Here is an 18,203-nt window from a genome sequence, read left to right on the forward strand (position 1 = left end):
CAGAGGTGTTGGGAGGTTAATAAAGTCAGGCAAGTATATGGACAAGGCTGGGGGACAAAATTTGCAATATTCCCATTGGAAGGAAGGCCGGGAAGATAGAATGATATGGTATCATAACCCTCACGGGTGTTATACCTCAAAATCTGTATATTCATGGCCATTCTTTGAAAGATATGGGATCTGGACCTCACAGTTCCTTTGGAAGCGTTATGGAAGCTAGATACTTTCTAGAAGATCCGGGTTTTCGCGTGGAGGTGGGGCATGAAATACTCCCACTAATTCTAAGATCGCCTCTATTAGGCGGGGTTTTGAAAAGGGGTGTCCTCGATGCGGAGCAAAGATCGAAACCGTGTTGCATGCTTTAGAAGACCGCCCAACCTCGAGAGCGAGTTACATCGATCGGAGGGTGGTCCAGGAGCTTTATTTGAAGAATTATGATCACTTCTTGTGATTGGTTGGAAGACTTAATGCGGGTCCTTGACAAGAGAGCGATGGCCGACTTGTTGACAACCCTTTGGAGCTAACTGGAATAACAGGAATAATTTTATTTTCAGGGGTAAAGAAGATGAGGCCAAGCAAATATGGGAAAGAGCGGCAACTTGACCAAGGAGTTTCAATATGTAATATAATGAGCGAGCCATTCTTTATCACGAGCATAACGGAGAAAAAGTGGAAAAAACCTCCAATAGGCTTCAATAAAATAAATTTCGATGCTACATTAGGCGAAGACAAAATCGGTTTTGGAGCGATCATAAGGGATGAAGAGGATTTGTCTTGGGAGGTGGCGGGGGTTTTAAAGAGGGTAGGGTGTCGGTGGAAGAGGTTTGAGTGCATGGCTTTTGAAGAAAGCATCAACTTGGCGTAATTTGAATTTTAAAGAACATGTTCTCTTGAAGCAGATCACGTGGGGCTGGTCAATAAATTCAATAAGTCGACCCATGACGTCACAGCGATAAGCGAGCGGATAAAGGAATGTCAATGACCTTGAGCTTTTTTTAAATCGGCTAATTTAATTTGGACGAACGGTCATGTATACTGTAGCTCATTTACTTTGTAAAAAATTGTGTAGCGAGGGAAAAAAATATTTGTTCGATATGGATTATCCTCCGGAACTCCACACTGCTGTAATTCGTGATGTTTCGTAATAAATTTTGTCGACCCTTGTGGTCGTTTTTGTTTCAAAAAAAAAGAATGTCGCCTGGTAGCGCATTGACCAAGTTTTTTTAGCTCTTTAGGGGGAAGTGATATTGAGCGAGCAGGGGTTGTCCAGGGCACTGCCCACGCCCATCTCATGCTCGGACGTCGGGGCCCCCCACCACCGGTTAGGTTCCCGACGGCGCTCCGGCGATCCATCCTGGCATATAGAAAATGATGCAGCGAGTTGTCCCGGTTCCTCCTCTTTCAGAACAAGAGCCTCCAACACCTTGGGCCCTTGGTCATGTCGGAGCACATGGCAGCATCGGCACCTTGGTGGCCCGGATGTGCGGGAGCCTCGAGCACCATCGGCACCTTGGTGCTTGGATGTACGGGAGCCTCGACCACCATCGTCACCTTGGTGGCTCGGATATGCGGGAGACTCGAGCAGCATCGGCACCTTGGTGCTTGGATGTACGGGAGTCTTGAGCAGAACCGACACCTTGGTGGCTCGGATGTGCGGGAGCCTCGAGCAGCATCGGCATCTTGGTGCTTGGATGTGTGGGAGCCTCGAGCAGCATCGGCACCTTGGTGGCTCGGATCTGCGGGAGCCCCGAGGAGCATCGGCACCTTGCTGCTGGGATGTGCGGGAGCCTCGAGCCGCATCGGCACCTTGGTGGCTCGGATGTGCGGGAGCCTCGAGCACCGTCGGCACCTTGGTGCTTGGATGTGTGGCAGCCTCGAGCACCATCGGCACCCTGGTGGCTCGGATGTGCGGGAGCCTGGAGCACCATCGGCACCTTGGTGCTTGGATGTACGGGAGCCTCGAGCAGAACCGGTACCTTGGTGCTGGGATGTGCGGGAGCCTCGAGCAGCACCGGCACCTTGGTGCCTCGGATGTGCGGGAGCCTCTATCAGCATCGGTACCTTGGTGCTTGGATGTGGGGGAGCCTCGTGCACCATCGGTACATTGGTGGCTCGGATGTGAGGGAGCCTCGAGCAGCATCGGCACCTTGGTGTTGGGATGTGCGGGAGCCTCGACCAGCATCGGCACCTTGGTGGCTCGGATGTGCGGGAGCCTCGACCAGCATCGGCACCTTGGGGGCTCGGATGTGCGGGAGCCTCGGACACCATCGGCAACCTTGATGCTTGGATGTGCGGGAACCTCGAGCACCATCGGCACCTTGGTGCCTAGGATGTACGGGCTAAAGGAAAGTGTCCCCGTTTCAGACATATGAATGTTTCCTGGTAGCAGATTGACGAAGTTTTTTTAGCTCTTTAAGGGGTAGAGATCCGCTGCGCCCCGACGTGCCCCCCCTCCGAGCCGAGGTGGGGTGCGTCTAGGCCCCCCATGGGGGTCGAGTCGTCCCGCATGACTCACCAACGGTGGTGGGTTGGTCGCCGGCGGTAGTGGCCGGGGTGAAAATTTTCCGGCCGGTCAAGCCCGTGCCCATAGAAATGTAGCCAACGACTCCAGGACCAAGTTCCCTATATCGGGCAAAGATCTCTTGGGGTGGCTTATGCATTGCTATGGGCTCGAGCTTGGCTTGCCCATTCGGCCCCGTCACGTTTAGGGACGCCTTGAGCATCCCAAGTCGGCGACCACACGGCATCTTGGCCTTGCCAAGCCCTTGCCCGCATTCGAAGCTGCCCGTGACCCCAGTACCAAGTCCCTTTGACGGCAACGGCTCACTGGGGGGTGTATGTTGAGATTATAGGCTCGGTCTTGGCTCGACCAAGTCCCAGTGGAACTTTGCTCCTCGTAGTTCTCGAGCCAAGCGGTTGTGGTACGCCCTCGTTCGTTGTTCCTTCCGCTCCCCCACCATTCGATTGGTTGGGTGGGCTGTTGGGCAGTGTGCGTGGGCGCTACTACTAGTACGCAATGGGCATATGAGTGGTGTTTTGGTTGTGTGTATTGGCAGGCTCCGTGCTACTTACATCGAACTGTCGAGCCACACTCCTCTTCATTAACTCCCCTTGTTGTAATTGAACTCAGGGGGTGGGATCGGGATCTTGTGTTGCGTACCTAAGCCAGATGGAATTATGGATGTGTTGCCATCCCTTCTCCATCTCGTGCCTTTCGGGGTGCGTGGTGGACTTCAATCGTGCCTTGTGTCCTGAGTGCGCCCCCTTAAATTGGCGTGGCCTCGTCGGTACACTGGTGCTCGATCGGGCTTTCGGATGCAGAAAATATTTGTGAGAGTAGGGTTCAGGCCCTTCTCTCTCGATGCCTATGCATTTTGTCTCTTGACACGGACGATGCTTGTGCTCATTTCGACCTCTTCATTGCTCACGCGGCATGTTGAGGGCTATCTGTACCGACGTCAGGGAAGAATGCTACTTGGTTGATCCCGCCGATGAGTCATATGCTTGTCTCAAAGATTAAGCCATGCATGTGTAAGTATGAACAAATTGAGACCGTGAAGCTGCGAATGGCTTATTAAATCAATTATAGTTTGTTTGATGGTATTTGCTACTCGGATAAGCGTAGTAATTCTAGAGCTAATCGTGCAACAAACCCGACTTCTGGAAGGGATGCATTTATTAGATAAAAGGTCGTACGCAGCTTTGCCCGTTGCTCGATGATTCATGATAACTCGACGGATCGCACGGCCTTTGTGCGGTGATGCATCATTCAAATTACGCCTATCAACTTTCGATGGTAGGATAGTGGCTTACTATGGTGGTGACGGGTGACGGAGAGTTAGGGTTCGATTAGGAGGGAGCCTCGAAGCGGCTACCACATCCAATGAAGGCAGCGGCGCAAATTACCCAATCGACACGGGAGGTAGTGACAATAAATAACAATACAGGGCTCTATGAGTGCAGTAATTGGAATGAGTACAATCTAAATCCCTAACGAGGATCCATTGGAGGGCAAGTCTGGTGCCAAGCCAGTAGCAGTAATTCCAGCTCAATAGCGTATATTTAAGTTGTTGCAGTTAAAAGCTCGTAGTTGGACTTAGGGGTGGGTCGGTCGGTCCGCTTCACGGTGAGTACCGGTCTACTGTCTTTACTACCGACGATCGCTCCACGCCTTAATTGGCGGGTCGTTCCTCACACCTTGTTACTTTGAAGAAATTAGAGTGCTCAAAGCGGCCTACGCTTGTATACATTAGCATGGGATAACATCATAGGATTTCGATCCTATTGTGTTGGCCTTCGGATCGGAGTAATGATTAACGAGGGACGGTCGGGGCATTCATATTTCATAGTTATAGGTGAAATTCTTGGATTTATGAAGAGCGAACAAGCTGCGAAAGCATTTGCCAAGGATGTTTTCAATAATCAAGAGCGAAAGTTGGGGCTCGAAGATGATCGACACCTGTCCTAGTTTCAACCATAAGCGATGCCACCGAGGATCGGTGGATGTTGCTTTTAGGACTCATGGCACCTTATGAGAAATCAAAGTCTTTGGGTTCGGTGGATGTTGCTTTTAGGAATTGTGGAAGGGCACCACCAGGAGTGGAGCTGCGGCTTAATTTGGCTCAACAGGGAAACTTACGAGTCCGGACATAGTAAGGATTGTGGACCGAGAGCTCTTTCTTGATTCTATGGGTGGTGGTGCATGGCCGTTCTTAGTTGGTGGAGTGATTTGTGCAGTTAATTACATTATGAGCGAGACCTCGGCCTTCTAACTAGCTACATGGAGGTGATCCTCCGTGGCTAGCTTCTTAGAGGGACTATGGCCTTTTAGGCTAAGGAAGTTTGAGGCAATAACAGTCTGTGATGCCCTTAGATGTTACAGGCATACGCTGGCTTCTGCTGATGTATTCAATGAGTCTATAGCCTTGGCCGACAGGCACGGGTACTCTTTGAAATTTCATCGTGATGGGGATAGATCATTACAATTGTTGGTCTTCAACGAGGAATTCCTAGTAAGCGCGAGTCATCAGCTCATGTTGACTGCGTCCCTGCCCTTTGTACACACCGCCCGTCGCTCTTACCGATTGAATGGTCCGGTGAAGTGTTTGGATCACGGCGACGTGGGCGGTTCGCTGCCCACGACATCGCGAGAAGTCCACTGAACCTTATCATTTAGAGGAAGGAGAAGTCGTAACAAGGTTTTCGTAGGTGAACCTGCGGAAGGATCATTGTCGAAACCTGCCTAGCAAAACGACCCGTGAACGCGTTGCAAACAACACCGGAGGTGGTGCGGGTGCATCCTCACCTCTCGGCACCCCCGTCTCTCGGAGCGGTCGGTCTCGTCGTCTCTTTGCCCATCGGGTCTGGTGAGATGTCGGGATCAACCTCTTCGAGGCAAAACAAACAAACCCCCAGCGCGAGTCGCGCCAAGGAATCGAAACGAAAAAAGGGGCACGTCTTCTGTCACTGCACCGTTCGCAGTGTCGGTTCTTCGGTGATGTTGTTCTCTTGTCGCAAAATATACAGAACGACTCTCGACAACGAATATCTCGGCTCTCGCATCGTTGAAGAACGTAGCGAAATGCGATACTTGGTGTGAATTGCAGAATCCCGTGAACCATCGAGTCTTTGAACACAAGTTGCGCCCCAAGCCATTAGGCCGAGGGCACGTCTGCCTGGGTGTCACGCATCATCGCCCCCCATCCAACCATGAGCCCTCGAGCCTCGGTTGGACCGCGATGCGAAAATTGGCCTCCATACGCCACGGTAGGCGGTTGGCCTAAATTTGAGTCCTCGGCGACATCATCGTCGCAGCGATCGGTGGTAATACTATAAGCAACCTCGTTCGAGTCGTGCGCGTTAAATCGATCGAGACCCTTGAACCCTTTCGGCATCGCAAGGACGGTGCTACATCGCGACCCCGTGTCGTGCGGATTACCCACCGAGTTTAAGCATATCAATAAGCGGAGGAAAAGAAACTTACCAGAATCCGCTAATAACGGCGAGCGAACCGTGAAAAGCCCAGCTTGAGAATCAGTCACCATCGGCGTCCGAATTGTAGTCTAGAGAAGCGTCCTCAGCGGCGGACCGGGCCTAATTCCCCTGGAAAGGGACGCCGGAGAGGGTGAGAGCCCCGTTAGGCCCGGAACCTGTCGCACCAAGATGCACTGTCTACTAGTCGGGTTGTTTGGGAATGCAGCCCTAATCGGGCGGTAAATTCGGCCAAGGCTAAATCTGAGGCGAGACCGATAGCGAACAAATACCGCGAGGGAAAGATGAAAAGGACTTTGAAAAGAGAGTCAAAGAGTGCTTGAAATTGTCGGGAGGGAAGCGGATGGGGCCAACAATGCGCCTCGGTCGGATGTGAAATGGCGAGCCGATCCATGAATCGGCTCGGGCGTGGACCGACGCGGGTCGTGGCGGCGCCCAAGCCGGGCATTCGATCGCCCGTGGAGAGGTCGTCACCACGATCGTGGGACTCGGACGCACCGTCTCGGCGTGCTTGGCACTGCATGCTCAGGCGTCGGCTGCGGGCTCCCATTCGGCCCGTCTTGAAACACGACCAAGGAGTCTCGATGTGTGCGAGTCAATGGGCTCGAAAACCCGTAAGGCGCAAGGAAACTGATTGGCGGGATCCCAGCGGGTGCACCGCCGACCGACCTTGATCTTCGAGAAGGGTTCGGTGAGAGCATGCCACGGGACCCAAAGATGGTGAACTATGCTGGAAGGGCGAAGCGAGAGAAACTCGGTGGAGGCTCGCAGTGATACTTGACGTGCAAATCGCTCATCGACTTGGGTATAGGGACGAAAGACTAATCGAACCGCCTAGTAGCTGGTTCCTCCGAAGTTTCCCTCGGGATAGCTGGAGCCCTTAGCGAAGTTCTATCGGGTAAAGCCAATGATTAGAGGCATTGGGGCTGGCGCCTCGACCTATTCTCAAACTTTAAATAGGTCGGACGCAAGCAAGGCTGCGCGTGAGCCGCCGCCACAGGATCGAGAGCTCAAGTGGGCCATTTTGGTAAGCAAAGCGGCAATGCGAGATGAACCGAAAGCGGATACTGTGCCCAATAGCAGCTAACCTAGAACCCACAAAGGGTGTTGGTCGATTAACACAAGCAGACGGTGGTCATGGAAGTCGAAATCCGCTAAGGTGTGTAACAACTCACTGCCGAATCAACTAGCCCCAAAAATAGATGGCGCTTAAGCACGCGACCTATACCCGGTCGTCGGGCAAAGGCCGAGCCCGATGAGTAGGAGAACGCGTCGGTCGCCGAAACCCGGCCGTCGGTCAGATCTTGGTGGTAGTAGCAAATATTCAAATGAGAACTTTGAAGGTCAAGAGGGAAAGGTTCCATGTGAACGGAACTTACACATGGGTTAGTCGATCCTAAGAGGCGGGGGCCCGTCCGATAGCACGCCCAACGAGCTTCGAAAGGAATCGGGTTAAAATTCCTAAACCAGGAACCATCGGCTGACGGCAACGTTAGGGAGTCAGAGACATCGGCGGGGCCTCGGGAAGAGTTATCTTTTACGCTTAACTTCCTCCCCACCGAAACGACTCACCGAAGAGGACCGCACGTCATGTGGTGTCTGTGCGCCCGGTGGCCCTTGAAAATATAGAGGACCGAGAGCCGTCTGCGCCAACGTACTCATAACCGCATCAGTCTCCAAGGTGAACAGACCTGCTCAATGGAACAATGTAGGCAAGGGAAGTCGGCAAAATGGATCCGTAACCTCGGGAAAAGGATTGGCTCGAGGGTCGGGAGCACGGGGTCCCGATCCCCAACCCGTCATTGCCGGCAGCCTTGCTCGAGCTGTTCTCGAGGCGAGAGCAGGTTGCCGCGTCTTCGGCCGAAGTACTGGTGAGAACGGCTCCTTCAGGGGGCCTTCCGGGCGACGAACGAATGACTTCGAACCGGTACGTATAAGGGAATCCATCATTTAATTAAAACAAAGCATTGCGATGGTCCTGCGGATGCTCACGTAATGTGATTTACGCCAAAGCTCAATGTCAAAGTGAAGAAATTCAACCAAGCGCGGTAAACGGCGGAGTAACTATGACTCTCTTAAGGTAGCCAAATACCTCGTCACCTAATTAGTGACGCGCATGAATGGATTAACGAGATTCCCACCGTCCTATCTACTATCCAAATAAACCACGCCCAAGGGAGCGGACTTGGCGAAATCAATGAGGAAAGAAGACCTGTTGAGCTTGACTCTAGTCCGACTTTGTGAAATGACTTGAGAGGTGTAGGATAAGTGGGAGCTTTGGTAAATTTAAATACCACTACTTTTATCGTTATTTTACTTATTCTCAGTGAATCTGAGATGGGCACGGCCCTCTTTTTGGACCCAAGGTCGGCTTCGACCTTCCGATCCGGCGGAAGACATTGTCGGTGGGGAGTTTGGTAAGGCGACACATCCGTTAAAAGATAACACAGTGTCCTAAGATGAGCTCAACGAGCAAAATCTCGTATGGAACAAAAGGGTAAAAGCTCGTTTGATTCTCGATTTCCAGATCTGAATCTGAACCGTGAAAGCATGGCCTATCGATCCTTTAGGCCTTGAAATTTAAAGCTAGAGGTGTCGGAAAAGTTACCACGAGGATAAGCGGCTTGTGGCGACCAAGCATTCATAGCGACGTTGCTTTTTGATCCTTCGATGTCGGCTTCTTCCTATCATTGTGAAGCGAAATTCACCAAGTGTTAGATTATTCACCCACCAATAGGGAATGTGAGCTGGGTTTAGACCGTCGTGAGACAGGTTAGTTTTATCTTACTGATGGTCACGTCGCAATAGTAATTCAACCTAGTACGAGAGGAACCATTGATTCACACAATTGGCCATCGTGCTTGGTTGAAAAGCCGATGGCACGGCTACCGTCTTATTGGATTATGACCGAACGCCTCTAAGTTAGAATCCGGGCTAGAAGTGACGTCTGCGCCCATCGCCTGACATTGACCCGATGAGGGCCTCTGGCCCCGAGGGCACGCGGTCGTGTATGTGCGCACCATTGCGGACAAGTCGGCGCCTCCACAGAGCGTAATTCCCACCGAAGCGGGTAGAATCCTTTGCAGACGACTTAAATATGCGACGGGGTATTGTAAGTGGCAGAGTGGCTTTGTTGCCACGATCCACTGAGATTCAGCCCTTTGTCGCTTCGATTCGTCCCTCCCCTATCGCCGATTCGATCCCCCCTCGTTCTCTTGCACGACCCGACCCTGGGGTCCCCAGGTGGGGGACTTGGTGTAAGGAGTTAGTTAAACACCTAGCCGTGCAGTCCCCTTCTGGGAACATGGCACAACGGGGGCCTTGCTGGTGCGGGTACGAACTCCCCACTGTTGGTGACTTGTTCAATTTTTTACCGTGCCATCATGCCATATTTCATGGACCCAACATTCGGCTTCTTGTATTTGTTTTGGGCCAACAACAAAATTTTCAGTTAAAAACACTAAGTCGCTAAGTGGAATTGGCCCAAAAAAAACTGTCCCCATTTCAGACATGTTGGGGAGCTCCCCACAGCCGGCACCTTGGTGGCTCGGATGCGCGGGAGCCTCGCGCAGCAACGACACCTTGGTGGCACGGATGCGCCGGAGCCCCGAGTAGCATTGACACCTAGGAGGTCGGATGTGCCGGAGCCTCGAGCGTTGGGCTAAAAAAAGTGTCTCTGTTGAAGACATATGGAACCTAGAAAAAATGACCCTGTTTCAGACACATGTATGTCGCCTGGTAACGCATTGACAAAGTTTTTTTAACGCTTTAGGGGGAAGTGATATTGAGCGAGCAGGGGTTATCCAGGGCATTGCCCACGCCCATCGCATGCTCGGACGTCGGTGCCCCCCGGTTAGGTTCCCGGCGGTGCTCCGGTGATCTATCCCAGTAAGGCATCCCAGGATATACGAAAAGGATGAACCGAGTCCCTCCCCAATACCAAAGCTAGAATTTGAATATCGTTACATGTTCAGTACCCAATAATATGAATGAACCGTCCCGGTCCCTCCCCAATCCAAGGGTAGATTTCGGATACACAACAATGAAGGAGTCATCCCGGTCACTCCCCTTTTGCAACAAGAGCCTCAAGCACCTTGGTGGCTCGGATATGTGGGAGCCTCGAGTAGCATCGGCACCTTGGTGCTCGGATGTACGGGAGCCTCAGCCACCATCGGCAACCTTGCTGCTCGGATGTGCGGGAGCCTCGACCACCATCGACACCTTGGTGCTAGGATGTGCGGAAGCCTCGAGCACCAAAGCTGAAGTTGGGCCCCTGTTGGTGCGGGAGCGTCGGGCTAAAAAAAGTGTCCCCGTTTCAGACACATGAATGTCACCTGGTAACGCATTGACAAAGTTCTTTTAGCTCTTTAGGGGGGAAGTGATATTGAGCGAGCAGGGGTTGTCCAGGGCACTGCCCACGCCCATCTCATGCCCAGACGTCGGGGCCCCCCACCGCCGGTTAGGTTCCCGGTAGTGCTCCGGCGATCCTTCCCGGCGGTGCTCCGGCGATCCATCCCGGTATATAGAAAACGATGCAGCGAGTTGTCCCGGTCCCTTCCCTTTCAGAACAAGAGCCTCCAGCACCTTGGGCCCTTGGTCATGCCGGAGTACATGGCAGTATCGGTACCTTGGTGGCTCGGATGTGCGGGAGCCTCGAGCACCTTCGGCACCTTGGTGCTTGGATGTCCGGGAGCCTCGACCACCATCGTCACCTTGGTGGCTCGCATATGCGGGAGACTCGAGCAGCATCGGCACCTTCGTGCTTGGATGTATGGGAGTCTCGAGCAGAACCGGTACCTTGGTGGCTCAGATGTGCGGGAGCCTCGAGCAGCATCAGCACCTTGGTGGTTCGGATGTGCGGGAGCCTCGAACCGCATCGGCACCTTGGTGCTGGGATGTGCGGGAGCCCCGAGCCGTATCGGCACCTCGGTGTCTTGGATGTGCGGGAGACTTGAGCAGCATCGGCATCTTGGTGCTTGGATGTGCGAGAGCCTCGAGCAGCATCGGCACCTTGGTGGCACGGATGTGCAGGAGCCCCGAGGACCATCGGCACCTTGGTGCTTAGATGTGTGGGAGCCTCGAGCAGCATCAGCACCTTGGTGGCTCGGATGTGCGGGAGCCTGGAGCACCATCGACACCTTGGTGCTTGGATGTGCGGGAGCCTCGAGCAGAACCGGCACCATGGTGCTGGGATGTGCGGAAGCCTCGAGCAGCATCGGCACCTTGGTGCTTGGATGTGGGGGAGCCTCGTGCACCATCAGCACATTGGTGGCTCGGATGTCAAGGGAGCCTCGGCGAGATCGGCACCTTGGTCTTTGGGATGTCTGGGAGCCTCGACCAGCATCGGCACCTTTGTAGCTAGGATGTGCGGGAGCCTCGACCAGCATCGGCACCTTGGGGGCTCGGATGTGTGGGAGCCTCGGACACCATCGGCAACCTTGGTGCTTGGATGTGTGGGAGCCTCGAGCACCATGGGCACCTTGGTGCCTAGGATGTGCAGGCTAAAGGAAAGTGTCCCCGTTTCAGACATACGAATGTTTCCTGGTAGCAGATTGACGAAGTTTTTTTAGCTCTTTAAGGGGTAGAGATCTGTTGCCCCCCGACGTGCCCCCCCTCCGATCCGAGGTGGGGTGCGTTTAGCCCCCCCATGGGGGTCGGGTCGCCCCGCATGACTCACCAACGGTGGTGGGTTGGTCGCTGGCGGTAGTGGCCGGGGTGAAGATATTCCGGCCGGTCAAGCCCGTGCCCATAGAAATGTAGCCAACGACTCTAGGACCAAGTTCCCTGTATCGGGCAAAGATCTCTTGGGGTGGCTTATGCATTGCTATGGGCTCGAGCTTGGCTTGCCCATTCGTCCCCGTCACGTTTAGGGACGCCTTGTGCATCCCAAGTCGGCGACAACACGGCATCTTGGCCTTGCCAAGCCATTGCCCGCATTCGAAGCTGCCCGTGACCCCAGTACCAAGTCCCTTTGATTGCAACGGCTCACTGGGGGGTGTAAGTTGAGATTGTAGGCTCGGTTTTGTCTCGACCAAGTCCCAGTGGGACTTTGCTCCTCGTACTTCTCGTGCCAAGCGGTTGTGGTGCACCCTCGTTCGTTGTTCCTTCCGCTCCCCTACCATTCGATTGGTTGGGCGGGCTGTCGGGCGGTGTACGTGGGCGCTACTACTAGTACGCAATGGGCATATGAGTGGTGTTTTGGTTGTGTGTATTGGCAGGCTCCGTGCTACTCGCATCGAACTGTCGAGCCACACTCCTCTTCATTAACTCTCCTTGTTGTAATTGAACTCAGGGGGTGGGATCGGGATCTTGTGTTGCGTACCTAAGCCAGATGGAATTATGGATGTGTTGCCGTCCCTTCTCTATCTCATGCCTTTCGGGGTGCATAGTGGACCTCAATCGTGCCTTGTGTCCCGAGTGCACCCCCTTAAATCGGCGTGGCCTCATCGGTGCACTGGTGCTCGATCGGGCTTTCGGGTGCGAAAAATATTTGTGAGAGTAGGGTTCAGGCCCTTCTCTCTTGATGCCTATGCATTTTGTCTCTTGACATGGACGATGCTTGCGCTCTGTTATGACCTCTTCGTTGCTCACGCGGCATGTTGAGGGCCATGCAGCACCGACGTCGCGGAGGAATGCTACCTGGTTGATCCTGCCAGTAGTCATATGCTTGTCTCAAAGATTAAGCCATGCATGTGTAAGTGTCAGGGGCCAAAGTGCAAAGCCCGTGACAATGCCACAAGAAGCGCCCCATAGAGGTCTATGGATTAGGTGGGGGACATTTAGCCCACAAGAACTGGCTCGATTCAGAAAGCTACTAAAGAAGCCTATCAGATTGATGCCTGGTTGGCCCAATGATGAAGACATGGAAACTTAGGCAATCTCGGTAACTAATCTTAGAAGATAGAAGAGAATCATATCTTGTAAGATTAGATTAGATTTGATATGGCAAATCTTGTAAATCTCTAAAATCAAGGGATATAGTGAATCTCGTCCGTCGATGTACATGTATCTTAACTGTCGGTTTTGGGGGAGCTCAACTATAAATAGAGAGCCTCCTCCTCAATTGTAGATCATCCATTGTAGCTTAAATTCTTAAGAGTAATAGAATTCTTGGGCATTTACTCAAACACTTTGTGTGCTTTCTTTCTTTAGCTTTATGTTGTTCTCTTGTGGCTTCTTTTGACACAATCGCTTCCGCTATACAAATTGGTGCCTTGGAGGAGTTCTAAGGAATCCTCACTTTTGGGCGTAAAGGCTGACTTAGGCGAGTTTGGAGTAAACGAGACGAAAGGTCTAGCCCCGTGACAAGTGGTATCAGAGCCAAGTTTGAACCAAGTGATATTCGAGTTGGTTCGAAGGCACCGTTGGGATGTCGAAAGAAGTCGTCGGTCAGAGTGAACAAATAGAGACCCGTGGGAGGGCCAGAAAAGCTAGTCGCTCGAGGGAAATTGTGACAGCTTTGGAAAATCGAGTGGTCAATCTCGAGGAATCCGTAGGGAACGTGAAAGAGACGCTTGAATTGGTCGAGGGACGCACGGATGGGTTTGACTCCATGGAGGAGTAACTCAGAGATTTTGTGTTGGATTCTCTCGGTGCCAATGCAGAAAAGATGAATAATTTAGTAGAGTCCATCATGGGAAAGTCAAGGCGAGAGGGATGAAGCTCTCGAGGATATGGTGCTAGCCATGCAGAAAGAAATGGAGGAGCTTAAGGGGGAGCTCGCAATCTACAAAGCCGCTTTGAGTAATGGGATGTTGTCTTCAAGGCCGAAGCAACAAGCAATGGATGTTCTCAAACCGAAAAAGTTTAAGGGTGCACGATCCTCGAGGGTTGTGGACAACTTCTTGTGGGAAATGGAGAAATACTTCCGAGCGATGGGCATCAAGGATGATGCCATTAAGGTAAACACTGATTCAATTTACTTTACTGATGTTGCTCTCTTGTGGTGGCGACGTAGGTCCACGGATGAGAAACGTGGAGGAACAGCTATTGGAACTTGGGAGTAGTTCCAAAGAGAGTTGAAAAAGTAGTTTTACCCTCAGTATGCCGAGAAAGAGGCTCGGGCAAAGTTGCGTTGTCTCACGCAACAAGGCACTGTTCGGGAGTATGTGCGGGCATTTAGCGAGTTGATGCTTCAAATCTCTGACTTGAGTGAGAAAGAAACTTTCTATTTGTTCGAGGATGGGTTAAAGCCGTGGGCAAAGCATGAGTTGCGAAGGCAAGGAATCACCGAACTTACTGTAGCCATGGCCGAAGCAGAGTCCTTTGTTGAGCTTGATCCGGCGGGAGACAAGCTTGAGGCATCTAAGCCCAATGGAAGGGGCAATGGTGAGAGAAACCATGAAAAAGATGAAAAGGGACATAGCGATGATGGCAACAGTACTGATAGCACAAGTGGCAATGGGAAACCACGAGATGCGAAGCGGGGATTAGACAACCCAAGGGACAATAGGAAGAAGATGAAATGCTTCCTTTGTCAAGGACCACACATGGCGCGTAAATGTCCGAATAAAGTGATGATTTCGGCAAAGAAGGATGAGCTGAAGGAGGAGGCGAAGCCTACCGAGGGAAACACATCGAAAGTCAATTCGATGGTGCTAATTCCTGGGAAGAGGAATGAAAACGGGTTGATGTTTGTGGACATCAACATTGCGGGTAAGAAGCGGAGTGCTCTTATTGATACGGGAGCATCGGACTTGTTCATGTCGGAAAAGGCTGCGAAGAAGCTTGGTTTGTAGATTAGAAAATTGAATAAGAAGATCAAGGTAGCAACTTCTGAGAAAGCCCCAACTGTAGGAGTAGTTCGTGATGTGGAACTACAAATCGGCGAATGGAAGAGTAAGGAAGAATTCGAGGTAATCCGATTAGATGATTATGATTTTGTGCTTGGCTTAAACTTCCTTGTCAGGATTCAGGCAACTCTGCAACCATGGGCCGATCAAATCTATATTGTCACCGGTCCGTCAACAAAGAGTGTTGTGCCGGTGCATCGGGATGTGAAAGTTGGGACTAAGGGGTTATCGTCAATCCAACTAGTCGAAGATGTTTCGTATGGGAGAAACATTAAATCGTCGAAATGGAATGCTACGAAAGCCCCTTCGGAAGTGTTAGTGGCGCAAGGGACCGATATGAAGCCTGCGAGATCGACTGTGGAGCCGACACCTTTGGGAAATGTGGGTTGTGCATCGGGCTTCAAGGGAAAAGGAGCGATGCAAGGACAGTTGAGACGAGTAAATGCTGCGAGTAAGGTACATTGCAAACACTCTGATAGTGTTTTGAATTCTGACTTGTTGGCTTGGCAAGGTCGTAGGAGCCCTTTCAAAGTTTATGAGCAAGGAGGCCAAGGAACTGTGGGTGGTACGAAGCCAAGGTACGAGAATCGAGGGGATTCCAACAGAAACAAGTCAAAATTGGGGCAAGTTAAAGTGAAGACTTCTTGCCAGCAAAATGTACCAACGAGTGCAACGGTTCAAGATAAGAGGCGACGGAAGCCGAGGCATAAGTTCTGAAGGAAGGGACAACCCGATCGTAAGTCAAGTCAGGAAGAAGCCAAGGCAACGAGAAAAGGTGAATCAAGCCAGTGTCATCCGAAAGTCGCAACGAGGGCGTTGCGAGAATGGGTGAGGCAGAATGTCACGGGCCAAAGTGCAAAGCCCGTGACCATGCCACAAGAAGCGCCCCCTGGAGGTCTATCGATTAGGTGGGGGACATTCAGCCCACAAGAACTGGCCCGATTCAGAAAGCTAGTAAAGAAGCCTATCAGATTGAAGCCTGGTTGGCCCAATGATGAAGACATGGCAACTTAGGCAATTTTGGTAACTAATCTTAGAAGATAGAAGAGAATCATATTTAGATTAGATTTGATATGGCAAATCTTGTAAATCCCTAAAATCAAGGGATATAGTGAATCTCGTCCGTCGATGTACATGTATCTTGACCGTCGGTTTTGGGGGAGCTCAACTATAAATAGAGAGCCTCCCCCTCAATTGTAGATCATCCATTGTAGCTTGAATTCTTAAGAGTAATAGAATTCTTGAGCATTTACTCAAACACTTTGTGTGCTTTCTTTCTTTAGCTTTCTGTTGTTCTCTTGTGGCTTCTTTTGGCACAATCGCTTCCGCTATACAAATTGGTGCCTTGGAGGAGTTTTAAGGAATCCTCACTTTTGGGCGTAAAGGCTGACTTAGGTGAGTTTGGAGCAAACGGATCGCCTAAGGCCGCACGGTTTGCGAGACGAAAGGTCTAGCCCCGTGACATAAGTATGAACAAATTCAGACTGTGAAACTGCGAATGGCTCATTAAATCAGTTATAGTTTGTTTGATGGTATTTGCTACTCGGATAACCGTAGTAATTCTAGAGCTAATACGTGCAACAAACCCCAACTTCTAGAAGGGATGCATTTATTGGATAAAAGGTCGACGCGGGCTTTGCCCGTTACTCTGATGATTCATGATAACTCGACGGATCGCACGGCCTTTGTGCCGGTGACGCATCATTCAAATTTTTGCCCTATCAACTTTCGATGGTAGGATAGTGGCCTACTATGGTGGTGACAGGTGACGGAGAATTAGGGTTCGATTCCGGAGAGGAAGCCTGAGAAACCGCTACCACATCCAAGGAAGGCAAAGAAGCGCAAGAAATTACCCAATCCTCGACACGGGGAGGTAGTGACAATAAATAACAATACCGGCTCTATGAGTCCTGTAATTGGAATGAGTACAATCTAAATCCCTTAACGAGGATCCATTGAGGGCAAGTCCGTGCCAAAGAATGCCAGTAATTCCAAATCAATAGCGATATTTAAGTTGTTGCGTTAAAAAGCTCGTAGTTGGACTTAGGGGTAGGTCGGCCGGTCGCCTCACGGTGAGCATCGGTCCGCTTCGTCCCATCTTCCATGCGATGCGCCTCGCCTTAATTGGCCGGGTCGTTCCTTCAAATAAGCATCGTGAAGAAATTAGAGTGCTCAAAGCAGCCCACGCTTGTATACATTAGCATGGGATAACATCATAGGATTTCGATCCTATTGTGTTGGCCTTCTAGATCGGAGTAATGATTAACGAGGACAATCGGGGCATTCAGATTCATAGTCGAGGTGAAATTCTTGGATTTATGAAAGATGAACAATCGCGAAAGCATTTGCCAAGGATGTTTTCATTAATCAAGAATGAAATTTGGGGCTCAAGACGATCGATACCATTCTAGTCTCAACCATAAACGATGTCGACTGTGGATCGGTGGATGTTGCTTTGAGGACTCACGCACCTTATGAGAAATCAAAGTCTTTGGGTTCCGGGGAGTATGGTCGCAAGGTGAAACTTAAAGGAATTGATGGAAGGGCACCACCAGAGTGGAGCCTGCGCTTAATTTGACTCAACACGGGAAACTTACCAGTCCGCATAGTAAGGATTGACAGACCGAGAGTTCTTTCTTGATTCTATGGGTGGTGGTGCATGGCCGTTTTAGTTGGTGGAGCGATTTGTCCGTTAATTCCGTTAATCTAACGAGACCTCACCGCTAACTAGCTACACGGAGGTGATCCTCCATGGCTAGCTTCTTAGAGGGACTATGGCCTTTAGGCCAAGGAAGTTTGAGGCAATAACAGTCCGTGATGCCCTTAGATGTTCGGGTCAAGACGCGCAAATAATCGATATATTCAACGAGTCTATAGCCTTGGCCGACGGGCCCGTAATCTTTGAAATTTCATCGTGATGGGGACAGATCATAGCAATTGTTGGTCTTCAACAAGGAATTCCTAGTAAGCGAGTCATCACCGCGTTGACTACGCCCCCGCCTTTGTACACACCGCCACGCCGCTCCTACCGATTGAATGGTCCGGTGAAGTGTTCGGATCGCAATGACGGGGCGGTTCGCGCCCGCGATGTCGCGAGAAGTCCATCAACCTTATCATTTAGAGGAATGAGAAGTCGTAACAAGGTTTCCGTAGGTGAACTGCGGAAGGATCATAGTTGAAACACGCCAGCGTAACGACCCGTGAACGCTGTTGTATACAACACCGAGGTGGTGCGGTGCATCCTCGCCTCGCCACCCCTGTGTCTTAGAGCGGTCCGTCTCGCCGCCCCTTTGCCCATCGGGTCCGGTGAGATATCGGATCAACCTCTTCGAGGCAAAACGAACAAACCCCGCGCGAATCGCGCCAAGGAATCAAACGAAAAAGGCACGTCTCGCTGCCATCGCACCGCTCACCGTGTCG

The 18,203-nt window shown here is 51.5% G+C and overlaps 2 non-coding genes and 1 pseudogene across 2 annotated transcripts; all 3 read left to right on the plus strand.

The window, feature by feature from the left end:
• The first annotated feature begins 5,529 nt into the window (after positions 1-5,529).
• LOC105766164 (5.8S ribosomal RNA) lies at positions 5,530-5,685 on the plus strand. The gene has a single exon (XR_008196443.1). It is a non-coding gene; the product is annotated as a 5.8S ribosomal RNA (ribosomal RNA).
• A 230-nt stretch (positions 5,686-5,915) lies between these two features.
• LOC128041504 (28S ribosomal RNA) lies at positions 5,916-9,169 on the plus strand. Its single transcript, XR_008196523.1, has one exon. It is a non-coding gene; the product is annotated as a 28S ribosomal RNA (ribosomal RNA).
• A 3,153-nt stretch (positions 9,170-12,322) lies between these two features.
• LOC128041083 (uncharacterized) overlaps positions 12,323-18,203 on the plus strand; it is a 6,165-nt pseudogene continuing 284 nt past the window's right edge.

This window comes from Gossypium raimondii, chromosome 5 (assembly GCF_025698545.1).
Source record: "Gossypium raimondii isolate GPD5lz chromosome 5, ASM2569854v1, whole genome shotgun sequence".
Lineage (NCBI taxonomy): Eukaryota > Viridiplantae > Streptophyta > Magnoliopsida > Malvales > Malvaceae > Gossypium > Gossypium raimondii.